Genomic DNA, 12,607 nt, shown 5'->3' on the forward strand with positions numbered 1-12,607 from the left:
TGGATAACAGAACAATAGCAAATATGATGCAAGCAGAGACTTGAAGATTTAACATTTAAGCTTGTCCTCTCTTGCTGATCTTAGAGCCCCAAGTCACCACCTAAACAAGCATGGGCTGGCTGGCTAGATGATAAGGGATATGTGACATGTGACCCAGTTACACCCATCACCCCAGCTGAGGACAAGTCAGCTGTCAGGTGTGTGAGTGAGGACATTTGGGACCAGCTAACACTCAGCTGTTCCATCTGTTATCACAGATGCATGAGTAAGGCCAGATGAAAACTCCAGGCATACCAGACTGCCTAGCAGAACTGGAAGCCAAATGAAGGGCTGAGGTTCTAAGGTTTGGGTTGACTGATTATACGGCTGTGGAGATCTGATATCAAAATTTATTGTAATTTTAATGCTTGTAAAAATACTTAGAGAAACTTCTTTGATACAGGTTTAGTCTGTTGTATTTCCTGACTTCTGCAAGAAGTAAAGATTCCTCTCTTAATCTGTGTTACCCCTGAGCCTTTGAAGATTTTGTTGTGAATGCGTCAGTGGTGAAAGCTGTGGGCAGGCTGGGGGGAGGTGGTAATGCCTGACAGTTTGGAGCAGATGCATCTGTCTGGTTAACTATAACAACTTTCTCATTCTCAGCTTTGGTTTTCTCCAATGAATAAGCTGAATGACCGAAATTTTCGTTTTGGTTCCCCCAAGAAATTTTGAGAGAAATTCTCTGCTATGGTACAATAAATAATAATGAACTGATTGAACAAAGGCTACTTGATAATATAGAGATAAATGGCACATTAGGAATATCAAACCAGTAGCGGAACTTGAGGCATTAAAATGCAAAATGCAGCCATTAGAGAACTGATAGCAGAGATTCAGGCTGAATATTCAGTGGAAGGAACTACAAAAGCTACTTACGTAAGTCTTCCTTAAGAACATTTTACGAGGGTCTGGCACGGCTGCAAGTGGATGTCCAGATCCAGAGTGACGCACACAGTGAGTGCCCGTTACCTTACCCCTGGCCCGACGCAGCCTTGTGCGATGAGGAACAGGATCATTTCCACTCGACTCCTGTGCTTGGGCTTTCGAGATGGTGAGAATCAGAACCAAGCCTTAGCTTTGCCGCTTACTGGATGAATAATTTTCTCCAAGACATGATCTATAAAATGGGGTAATAAAAAAAGAAAAAAAAACCCTACATTTGAGAATTGTGAGAATGACATGCACATTTCTCTCTCTCTCTCCTTGGTGACAATACAATCTATGCAAAGAAGATGTAACTTCTTTTAGGGTCACTTGATGATGTTTGCGGGCCCCTAAGCAAGTCTGCTTTTATGATCCCCTTCTGTCATAAAAACATATTACAAATTATATTTTATGACCACACTGGTATACAGACAAATATAACCTTTGATATTAAAGGTTAAGTTTTTCTTCTATTTTAAAGGAAATTAAAACATTTTTGTGGGAAAAAAAGCCCCAAGATATAAGCATTCTCATCACACTAAAAAAAGAAAAGAAAAGAAAGAGTTAATTATGTGAGGCGATGTGAAAGATATGTTAATTATCTTGATCTTGGTAACCATTTTACAATGTATATGTGCAGTGAATCATCATGTTGTACACCTTAAATATATACAATTATATTTGTCATGTATTCCTCAATAAAGCTGGAAGAAGAAAAAAATGATAGAATTTCTAAGGACTTCTGTGAAGATGTTGGGAAGGAGAAAAGGTGGGAAGGAATCCATATGAGAAGGAAATTTTTTTCCTTAGTGATATTTATGAAAAAAGAAGGAACCCATTCGAGAAGGTCATCGGTAAGTTTAAGGTTAAAGTATTTTAACGGCTCCTCAGCAGCGTGTGCGTGCTTGTGTGTGAGGAGGGGGAGGATGAGCAAGAGGAAGATGCAATCAGTTGTAGAAAACAAAGAGGCCAGGGTTGACACAGCCATTAGGCACAGCGGACACAGCACCCAGGAACCAGGCTACTTTTTTTCACAAATACTGTTCAGTGCAAGTGTCCATGGACCCATCCTCCACACAGTCTTCATCTAGATTGTCAACATGAGGAAGTAAATAATAAAGACAAAAGCAGAAAAAAAAACTTAAAAAGCAAACCACAAAGATAATAGTTCACCTCTTAAATACATGTGGAAGATCTGGATCTTTGGAAAAAATTATTAAAACATGTATACTTCGGGCAAGTCTAAAAAAGAAAAAGAGAAAGAAAGAAATAAAAGGAGAAATTGCTGGAACGGTAATAATCATGCAAAAAGGATATAAAATTATACACTGTGGGCACTTACAGATGTGGAAATCTTAACAAAATGAGGGGGGTGGTTCTGTCAATCTATTAATACAAATTAGCAAAATAGGATAAAGTTGAAAAACCGAATATATGAACACATGAAAAGTATTTTAAAGGTTATCTAAGAATTATTTCTGCGTCTTTTGAGGTCAGATATTTTTATTGTAGAATGCTTCCAACTTGTGATTCTAACTTGTGTATCCTATGCTATACAAACCTATTGTTTCCAGAATTATAAAAGATGTAAAGTCATTCCATTCACTTCATGAAGCAAGTACACAATTGATTTCAAAACATTACAAAGATGACACATAAAAGGGAACTGTGGATCAAAGGGACTTATGAGTATTCAAAATAAAATGCTACTGGATAAATTCAACAGTGCGTCAAGAGAATAATGTATCCCCCAAAGTACTGCAAATATGATGTATTAACTTGGAATCTAAATCATATAAATAGGTCGAAAATAAAAACCCCAATTAATTATGAAAAGTCATTTGATTAAGTTCCAACTCTTATTCTGATAAAAACATAGAAATACACACATTACTCTGAAATATTTTAATTATCTATCTGAAAATAATCACATCAAAGTTAAAGGAGAAACATTCAAGGACTAATCACTAAAAAACAAGGATAACTCATGCACCATTATTTTATAATGAAATATTTACTACACTTCAAACTATTTATAGCTAATAATGTAATATAATATAAGGTAACTTGTACATACAATACCACAAAAGGAAAAAGAAGATAGCTGTATTAAGATGATTTCACCTTGATTTAATTTCCCTTTTTGATTATCTTCTTCTCATCAGAGATAGAAGGTATCCTGAATTTTGTATTTATTATTCCACTGGTATTTGACTACATAACGTACTGGCTAGTTTTGCATATGTTCTGGTTTTATATGTTCTGGTTCTTGATAAATTGTATATACTATTCGCAATGTATGTTATAGCCTAATATCATGTGAGTCTCTCCTGCTAATAGTTATAGCTGATTATCTTTGTTTTCACTACTGTTTACTACTATAGTGTTTGAATCAGCCACAATGTATATTCCCTTCTTCTATAATGGACACTCAGGTTATTTGCTTGATTGCTTTGCTACCAACATCCTGTGTCAATCCCTTGGTACACAATGTCAAGTATGTCTGACCAGAGAGGTACTGTTCAACACAATTTTCTGATGCATTGAAATATTCTATACATTTGTAATGTATGAGACAAGTTAGGGCAATTAAGTATACTATATGCTATATATATATATACACACACATACACACACTAAGTATATGGTAATGTTGCACATATGGATTTTGTTTTGTTTTTTTTCTATGGAACTACAAATGGATTTATGCTTTCTCATTCTCACTTCTATGTGTCTTAATCTATAATTTTCCATCATAAGCTTGGATTTTTTTGCCTTGCCTTTTCGATGGTTATTTTTCCCCCCTCTTTATTGCCTTCTTTTGGATTTCTCCCCTCATTTCTTTTACAACTCTCTTTTTAAAGCAGTTATCTTATGAAATTTTATCACTTACACTTAATTTCACAAAGTCTCAAATGTATTAGTGTCTTTTGTATACTTCTAAACAATAAGAGGATTTAAGGGTCCTTTTACTCTGACTGTCTCATTCCATGCTTACACTGTTTGTCATTGGTATTTCAGTGCTCAGTTTAGCATTTCAGTATTACTTCTCAAGTAGGCATTGGTTTTGTAGAACTGAATTAAACTAATGCATGTTGTAGGCATTTTTATAAGGTTCTGTTTTTTGGTGGGCATTAGGAAAAGCTCATTTACATTCATCTTGACTTATCTGTAAGCCTCGGTATAGCTGGATATATTCGTGTAAACTAAAATGAAATTCCCTAAAACTTACTTCAACTAATCCTCAGAATTCAGGAAAAATATCCATTTAGAAATCTTAATGTATATTATAACCTCATAAACCATCAGGAGAACTTAAGGATGATGATTCTGTAGAAAATAAAGTTACATTTTAATTGGCTTTGTCTGCAAAACTATCTGGGCCTTTATTAAATCCTTTTATTTTCCATGATAATGTAGTTGTTTACAAAGGTTCAATAAGAATTTGTCTTCATTTCCACCAAGATCTAATTGTATAAAACAAATTTATAATAATAACCATGCCAGAAAAGTCACATTTGAGAGTAAGTTATATTTAATTAGACAGGACAAGCCTGCTACTCAGAAATAAGAACTTTACTTGTTATGCGGAAAAGATGCGTATGAAATTCACGGAGGAAATTGGTCCAGTACCTGTTTTATGCTTTGGAGTTAGATGTAGTAAAGAATATCATTTCTTGCTAGACTAGAAATTTTAATAAACTTGGAGAACCTCAAATAATATGTATCCATTTAGTTATAAATTCTGTGGTTGAAGACTGGTGGAGGCATATTGGATAGTTCTTGCTTTTCAGCCTCAAAATAGATAATCAGGTAAGGGGAAAAAAATTACATTTCTAGTAGAAAAAAAAAAGGGATCAAACATCTGACCCTAACATTACCAAGCCCCTAGACAGACATTTGCTCTCTTATTTAGTTCTGGTAAATATGCCACAAGGGGTTGTTTATGTAGTAACCATCACCTCTTGTTGCCTCTGTGTAAATAAAATGCACCAAACAGAAGGACAACATGAAATAAATGACAATCAGAATGTTTGTTCAACAAGTTTATTTGGTCAAATCTACTCCTGAGGTGTGGAGGTCAACTATGGGAGGTGGGAGTGAGGCGGAAGTAAGGTGGGAAGTGAAGGGTGACATTGATGTAAGACCAAAATATGAACTAACAATTTCTCAAGATCTTAGGTCAGGCAAGTCTGAGTAAGACACAATACTCTCCCTGGTCTTCTTACCACATACCATAACCACAAGTGGGAAAAGGGAGAGCCTTCAGCAATGACACTTGCTCCAGTGGCAGGGGTGGGGGTGTTCTTGATTTTTTTTTTTATACTTGTGAGCTTTTGTATTTTTTGTGTCTTCAACACCCACCCATAACTAGTATTGTCCTGGGCATAACTAGGCATTTTAGCACTTCAGGACAATCTAATGTGGGAACAGAATAACTGACCTGTTTCCTCTTTTCTACTTAAATGATTTTTAGGTAATGGAAGGTCTAGAGATATCTTTGTGGGACTGAGATAGGAATTAGGGCAAATACTTTATCTGGAGATCACTGAGCCAGGCACTGTTACAAACATTTTACATATATATATCCGATCCTCCAACCCAATAACCCTATGAAATATCAAAGGCAGATTTACTCCGGAGTAAAGCTTAAATTTCAGAATGAGATATGTGATTTCATATTTATAATTTTTGTATTCCGTTTTTTAAATGATACTTCCAAGATTGTATTAGCCTTTGGCCCCCAGTGCTAGATGAACCCTTGATGTTAAGGAGACGTACAGAAAGTTTAAGCATCTTGCCCAAGTTCATACAGCTAGTAAAGATGGCAGAGCCAGATCTAATCTCAGATTGCCCAGAGCTAGACTACACACTCTGTTTTACTCTGATTCTGCATGGTCTGGGAAAGCTAAACTAAAGAGAAAGAAAGCCTATATGTCCGTGCTCAGCCCTTCCAACTCATTTTTCTGTAAGTCATTTATCTCATTTATGAATGCGACAAGTCTTAAATGAAATTGAATTTACCACCAATTCCATTTTTAATTCTAAATACCTATATGATGATGATTATGATAAATCAACAAATACTACTATAATCCCATTTTTCAAAGTCTTTCTGGTGCTAAATAATTTTCTGAAGATTAGATAAATTGCCTATCTAGGAAACAGAGAATCTGTGATCTAAATTCAGGTGACTCTGACTCCAAAGCCCATGTATTTAGCTACTATTCAATACTGCCTCAATTCAAGATCTCAGAATTGGATTTATTACTAATGATTTTATTTAGTTTTTATTTGCCATTTTTTGAATAACTTTATGTGTTACTTGTATTGTGTATGTTTTTTTTTTAAATTGTAGCAACCCTTCAAGATAGTTGTAATTATCTTCATTTCACGGGACTTAGCTGACATTTGAAGAGCTCAGTAACTTATTTGTTCCAGAGCCAGAGAGTGGCAGACACAGGATTCCCAATGAGGCCTGTTAACATCTACCTCGTCAAGGGGACTTGGCACCGGTGACACTTTATGAACTATCGACAGAAACAAGACTCCTTTCTCTACAAGGCTGCTTCTTGTGTCTAAGCCAAATCAAGAATTCCCCGCCCTTGAAATCTCCCTTTATTCTCTGTCTTTGGTTCCAAAAGACTTTGGCATTTTTCAAAAACCAATGAAATTCACCCCTAAATGTAAAAATTTACTCAAGGCTTTAAGGACCTATTGTCCAGTAGGTGTTTCAAAAACGTTTTGAACACTCTTACCATCACTGGCGTAAATGTAGAGGTTCATAGTGTGCCAATGTTGTCATGATACACGTGCTAATGATCACATTGCTGTTGAAATTCACCTTGTACAAGTATTTGCATCTCCCTGGGACTATTCTATGGAGTCAGATATGTTGCTAGAAAGAACGGAAGGATTTTTCTTTGTCCCTAAGCATGGCTTGAATTGATTTTTCTAAATGGCTCCAAAGTGCGTGCTTTCATTCTATAATCCATCCTAAGTGTTTCAAAATAAAAGAACTATCAAATCGCTTGGCAGAACGAGGCCTATGGATGCCCAGAAAGGCCAATTTATATTCAGTTGGCACCCTGGTAAGCAGCATGATTGATAGCATTCAGATTTGAGACCTGGAGTGATAAATAGTTACACATGGCCAAGCGCCACACTTCAGGGCTCATAGGCCTCTGGTGAGTTATTGTTTTGTTTTGCCCCTGGTTCCTGTAGGCTGAAAACTTCATTGTCATAAATTAATCAGTGATAGCGTTTTGCATTTCTGATTTGTTGCCTTTCTCAGAGGCCTTTACTTGTGGTTTATAGTGCTGAGTGTCACAGTTTCAAGCTGCCCTAAGAGATATGAAACAATTGGATAATCAAAAGGCTTTCTGTTTGTTATCATGGCAAATAAATATAGGATTCTCTAAAAGCTTCATTTTCAAATGCAAGGACATTTAAGTACAAAGACACTTAAAATGTTTTTTATTGTATGTTGAATAGATATGAAAGGATATTTATAAAATATACATAAATTAAAAGAGAGAAAAACAAAGGAAAACCTATATTCTAACCATCCATTTCAAGGAAAATTTTTTTCTTTGAAATTTCTTGTCTGCACTTCCCAGATTCCCTTATCAGAAATAACCAATAACCACTGCATTTAATTTTAGATTTAAACAGTGTTTTCTTAAATTGTAAATGTTATTGAATCATGAACAAATGGAATTATACTGTGTGGACTTTTGTGGCTCATTTTCTTCTACAGCATATTTGCAATATTTATTGTTGATATTTGCAGCTATAATTTATTTATTTTCATTACTGTATGTGATTTTATTATATGAACATGCCACCGTTTATTCACAGTCAATGGACATTTGGATTGTTCTATTATTTTGCAGTTCTGTTATGAATATTCTCATATACGAACATTCCCACATATATTACTTGGTGTATATGAGGAAGAATTATATGCATATAAAATTCATGATATTCTCACGGATGTGTGTAACATTCATATATTACATAGAACATATGGAGTTGTGGGGTCATAGGGCATTCAGATCTGCAACTTTACCATATGCTGTTAAATTGTTTTTTAACGTGTTTGTACAACTGCGTCTGGTCTTCCACACTTTCACCAATGCTTGGCGTTGTCAGACACTGACATTTTTGTGCCCCAGGAGGATACAAGATGGAATAATACTATGGCTTTAACTTGCATTTGCCTGATTACTTATGAAGAAGAGGACATATCTGCATGTATATTGACCATTTGTGTTTTTCTTCAGTGAAGGGCGTGCCAGTCGCTGTTTTTCTACTGGATTGCCTTTTATTAGTTTTTATGAAAATACTTCTTGCTATTTTTCATATATCCTTTTGTTCTATGATATTTGCTGAACAGAAGTTCTTAACTTTGTGGTAGGTAAATTTTAAAATAAGTTCTTTATGCTCTGTTCTTTTGCTTGTTATTTATTGAAATTTCTTCCTGGCCCATGAAATGCCTCTTTTAGATTTTTAAAATTGAATACTTTTGTCTTTCATATTTAATTTTGTTTATCTGTCTGGAACTGATTTTGTATGTGGCATAGGGTTTTGGCCCAGTTTCATTTTTTGTTTGTTATACACAATCACTTGTTCTAGCATCATTTATTGTAAACCCATACTGTCCTTGTCTTCAATGACACCTCTACCATTCATTTGTTCGGCTCATAGTTACTGAGTGGTTAACATGTTCCTGGCACCATTACAGGGGTTAGGGATCCAGAGGAAATAAATTAGATTAAAATTCCTACTCTAATTTTATTCCTTTCTATAGCTCTGACTTTACATCTGTAATCAAGTTGTTTCTGCCTGAAGTCTGTGGTAGAATGAAGTCTGGTGGAAGGAAGATGGCTGCAAATTCTTTCATGTTCCTTTTATGGAGAAGCAGAGTTAATTTTCCTCCCTTGAATCTGAGTTGGCCTCTCACAGCTTTGCTCAGTAAAGTACGGAAGTGATACCACGCCAGTTCTGGGCATTTTCGAGAACTGGAATCTTCCTTCTGCCATGGTCTCTGAGAGCCCTAAGCTGATATGAGGGAGGTATGCCTACCCTGCCAGAGAGACCACGTGGAGAGGGCTGGAGGACTACATGCAGAGAGAAGCAATTTAGCTAAGCTCAGTTTTCCAGCACCACTCTTACCCTAAAAGCACCAGGAACGTTGAGAGAAGTCTTCTGGACCCTTCAGACCTGCCCACTCACAAGGTATGTATCACTACCTTGCCCTATTTGATGTCATGAATGGCAGAAGAATACCTCTAGCTCCATCTTATTCCTGACACACAAAAACTATGTGATATAATCAAATGACCTGTTTTAAGTCACCATATTGTGGGATAACTAACCATTCAGCGATAGCTAACCAGATCAAATGCCTTCAGATTTTCCTTACTTGGGAAGTATTTATTTTGCTCTTACTCTTGAAATACATTTTTGCCAAGAAATGTGTTGGGATTTATCTTCTTTCAACACATCGAAAGTATTATTTTGGCATTACTCTTGCTGTTGAGAAATCAGCTGTCAGTCTATGTCAGTCCTTTGAAGATGATCTGCTTTTTGTTCTGTTTTGTTTCATCCACGTTTTTGTTGTTTTAAATCTCTGGCAGTTTGTCAACATCCACTCTCTCCCTTTGGTTTTCCAAAACTTCATTAAGGTGAGCAATTGGGTCTCTTTTCTTTCATTCTTTGTTTAATCCTACTGGGGATTTACTGGTTTTCATCCCACATAGGATGGAATCTGGATTGGTTTCCCTCATCAGTTCTGGGAAATACTTGTCCATAATCTCCTTAAATATTGCTTTTACCTAATTCTCTTTTCTTTCAGAATTCTAGTTAGATGTATATTAGACTCAGTCTTCCTTCCATGTCTATTAATCTATCTTTCATAATTTTTATGTATTTATCTCTTCAGATATGTCTACTTTCTTATTTATTACTACTTTTTTCTTACTTATTAAAATCTTATTTAAACTTTTAAACTAATTTCTTATTTAAACTGTCCTGCGATTTTTTCCCCCAACATTTTATTATAAAAATTCTCAAACTTTCACATGTTGGGAGAATTTTATAGTGAAGACCCACAAACCCAGAATCAGAAAATGTCAAAATCTGCTATACATATATTGTTGTATTTCTATTAGTCTACTCATTTTACCATCATCTTATTATCTGTGTATATTACTATGAAAGTTACAGACAAAAATACACTTCTACCTGAATACTTTGTCCTGCATATCACTAATTACAATTTAATATTTATTTATAGGTTTTAGTATTTGTTCTGAGGTAAAATTTACAAATAATAAATGAACATACCATAAGTGTACTAAGCAATGATTGTGGGGTCAATGAGTTGTTAATTTCATATGTAATGTTTTTCATTGCCAAAAATTCTATTTAATATTTTTTTAACTTATTTAGAAAGTTTTTTCTAAAATTTCATATTGAAATAATTTTAGTGTTAAAGCTACAAAGGTAACACAGAGTTCCCAGAGGTACCTTTTACCCAGCTTCCCCTAATGTTACCACCTTACATATCAACAGTACAATTGTTAAAACTAGGAAATTCACATTGATACCCAACTCTTAACAGACCTACATGCCTTATCCAAATTTTATTTAAACCGTGTTTCTGCTAATGTCCCTTTTATATTCTAGGATCCAGTCCAGGACTCCACATAGTATTTAGTTGAACATATTCTTAGTGTCTTCCAATCTGTCACTATTTGCCAGTTTTTCTTTGTCTTTTTCTTTTAAACAGAGGTACTGGGGATTGAACCCAGGACCCTGTGCATTGTAAGCACTCTCTCTAGCACTTAGCTATTACCTTACCCCCTTCTTTGTCTTTCATGACCCAATACTTTTGAAGAATACTGGCCAGTTATTTTGTAGATTGTCCTCAATTTGGATTTCTCTGATGTTTCTCTGATGTTTTCTCATAATTAGATAAAACTGAATCTGTTTGTACATTAGATAGAGTTGCATATTTTTGGCAGGAATACTCAGAAGTGATGTTGTGATCTTGGTTTTTATCAGGGGAGACATGATATTGACATCTTATGAGTGGTAATGTTAATTTTATCATTCGGTTAGAGTAGTATCTGCCTACAGGGTTCTTTTAAGAATCTGTGCTATAATTTCATTTTAGTCCTTTATCCTATAGTTTAAACATGTAAATATTTATTTTATAATCAGTGCCTTAATTTTAATATTTGCAATCTTTGCAGGTACCATTCTGTTGCAGGTATTTTTGTTTGACTTGAGATAATTTGAGTGATGCTGGTGGAAGCTATGCTACCTCTACTTGATAGAACAGTGGGGAGATGATGGGATTTGCAGCCAGATTGATGAGAACATAAATCAGCCATTTATCAGCTGTGTGATTATGAACAGCTTACCTTATCTGAACGTCATTTTTACCGTGTGTAAAATGAAAATAAGCATTATCTGACTTATTTGTAGTGAATATTAAAAGGGTTTACAAAATAAAATTGTACTCCTACAGAATTAATTAGGAGATACAAGAGGATAATATTGACTAGCTCCTAAGTTGAGCTGGTCAATTACCAATGTAAGCCATTTATCATTGGAGCTGATCTTTAAAGACACTTCTAATGAAAACAAGTTTAGAGGGCCTCTATACGGAGTAACATGGGTATCTGCGTTGTTACATTAAGGAAAATTTGTTTGAGCGAAAGTGATTAAGGAAACCCTAGAATAAAGAAACATTCAATAGTCCACAAGACATATTCCCATTCATTGTTTCACAAGATGAAACATTTGAATTCCACGTGTGTGGTAGGTAGATTGTACTGTCCTCACTATATAGATAATAGTAAATCATGAAGATGTAATGTAACTTATCTAAGATTGCTGTACTTATAGGTAGGTAGCACAGGGAGGATTCAAAAACACATTTCTTGAGTCCCAGACAAGAGCCTTTCCACCAGCAATGCTACTTCTACCATTTAAGGCCCATTCATTTTCACATCAACATTCTTCCCTTAACAAAGCTGGATGCCTAGCAACATCCCAGGGCACTTCAGTGTATCACTACCTCTCTTCTCTACCAGGCCTACCCTCCAAGAATATTTTTCAAACTCTAATTATTTCATTTATTGCTCATCATCACTTTCCAAAGAGATATCAATTAGTGGCATTAGCTAATACAGGACCAAATATTTCCTGATGAAGTATTATTATGTCCTCCAACTCGGGTGCTTTAATGTAGAAAAAGAACAAACAAAATGACTCTTCTCAGATACAGGAATGGCTGATCGAGCTGTCATTGGGTACCTCTAGACACTGATGCATGCTCCACTTCCAGGTGTGTCTTATCTACAGAGTGCCTTAGAAGGATTATGTAGGAGCAAGGCCCTGTTGTTTCAGTGAAATTAGAGGAAAACTCCTGAACACGCAGGATAATTCCCTAACTCTCCTGTTCAACACAAAAATACTGCAACATTCATTTTCCTCATGGGAAAACAGTTAAAACAATGATAATCGCCGCTATCTTTCACTGAAATATTATATATGTATTAATGTGCATATATATATATATATACACACATACATACATATATAGTTCTTTTAAGTACATGCAGTAACT

The 12,607-nt window shown here is 35.2% G+C and overlaps 1 long non-coding RNA gene across 1 annotated transcript in view; it reads right to left on the reverse strand.

Moving 5' to 3' along the window:
- Positions 1–920: 920 nt before the first annotated feature.
- Positions 921–12,607, reverse strand: part of LOC140698986 (uncharacterized) — a 93,052-nt gene continuing 81,365 nt past the window's right edge. Inside the window, exon 4 of the long non-coding RNA XR_012076994.1 lies at positions 921–1,156. This is a non-coding gene — a long non-coding RNA (uncharacterized lncRNA). The remainder of the gene's footprint in view (positions 1,157–12,607) is intronic.

This window comes from Vicugna pacos, chromosome 10 (genome assembly GCF_048564905.1).
Source record: "Vicugna pacos chromosome 10, VicPac4, whole genome shotgun sequence".
Classification (NCBI taxonomy): Eukaryota; Metazoa; Chordata; class Mammalia; order Artiodactyla; family Camelidae; genus Vicugna; species Vicugna pacos.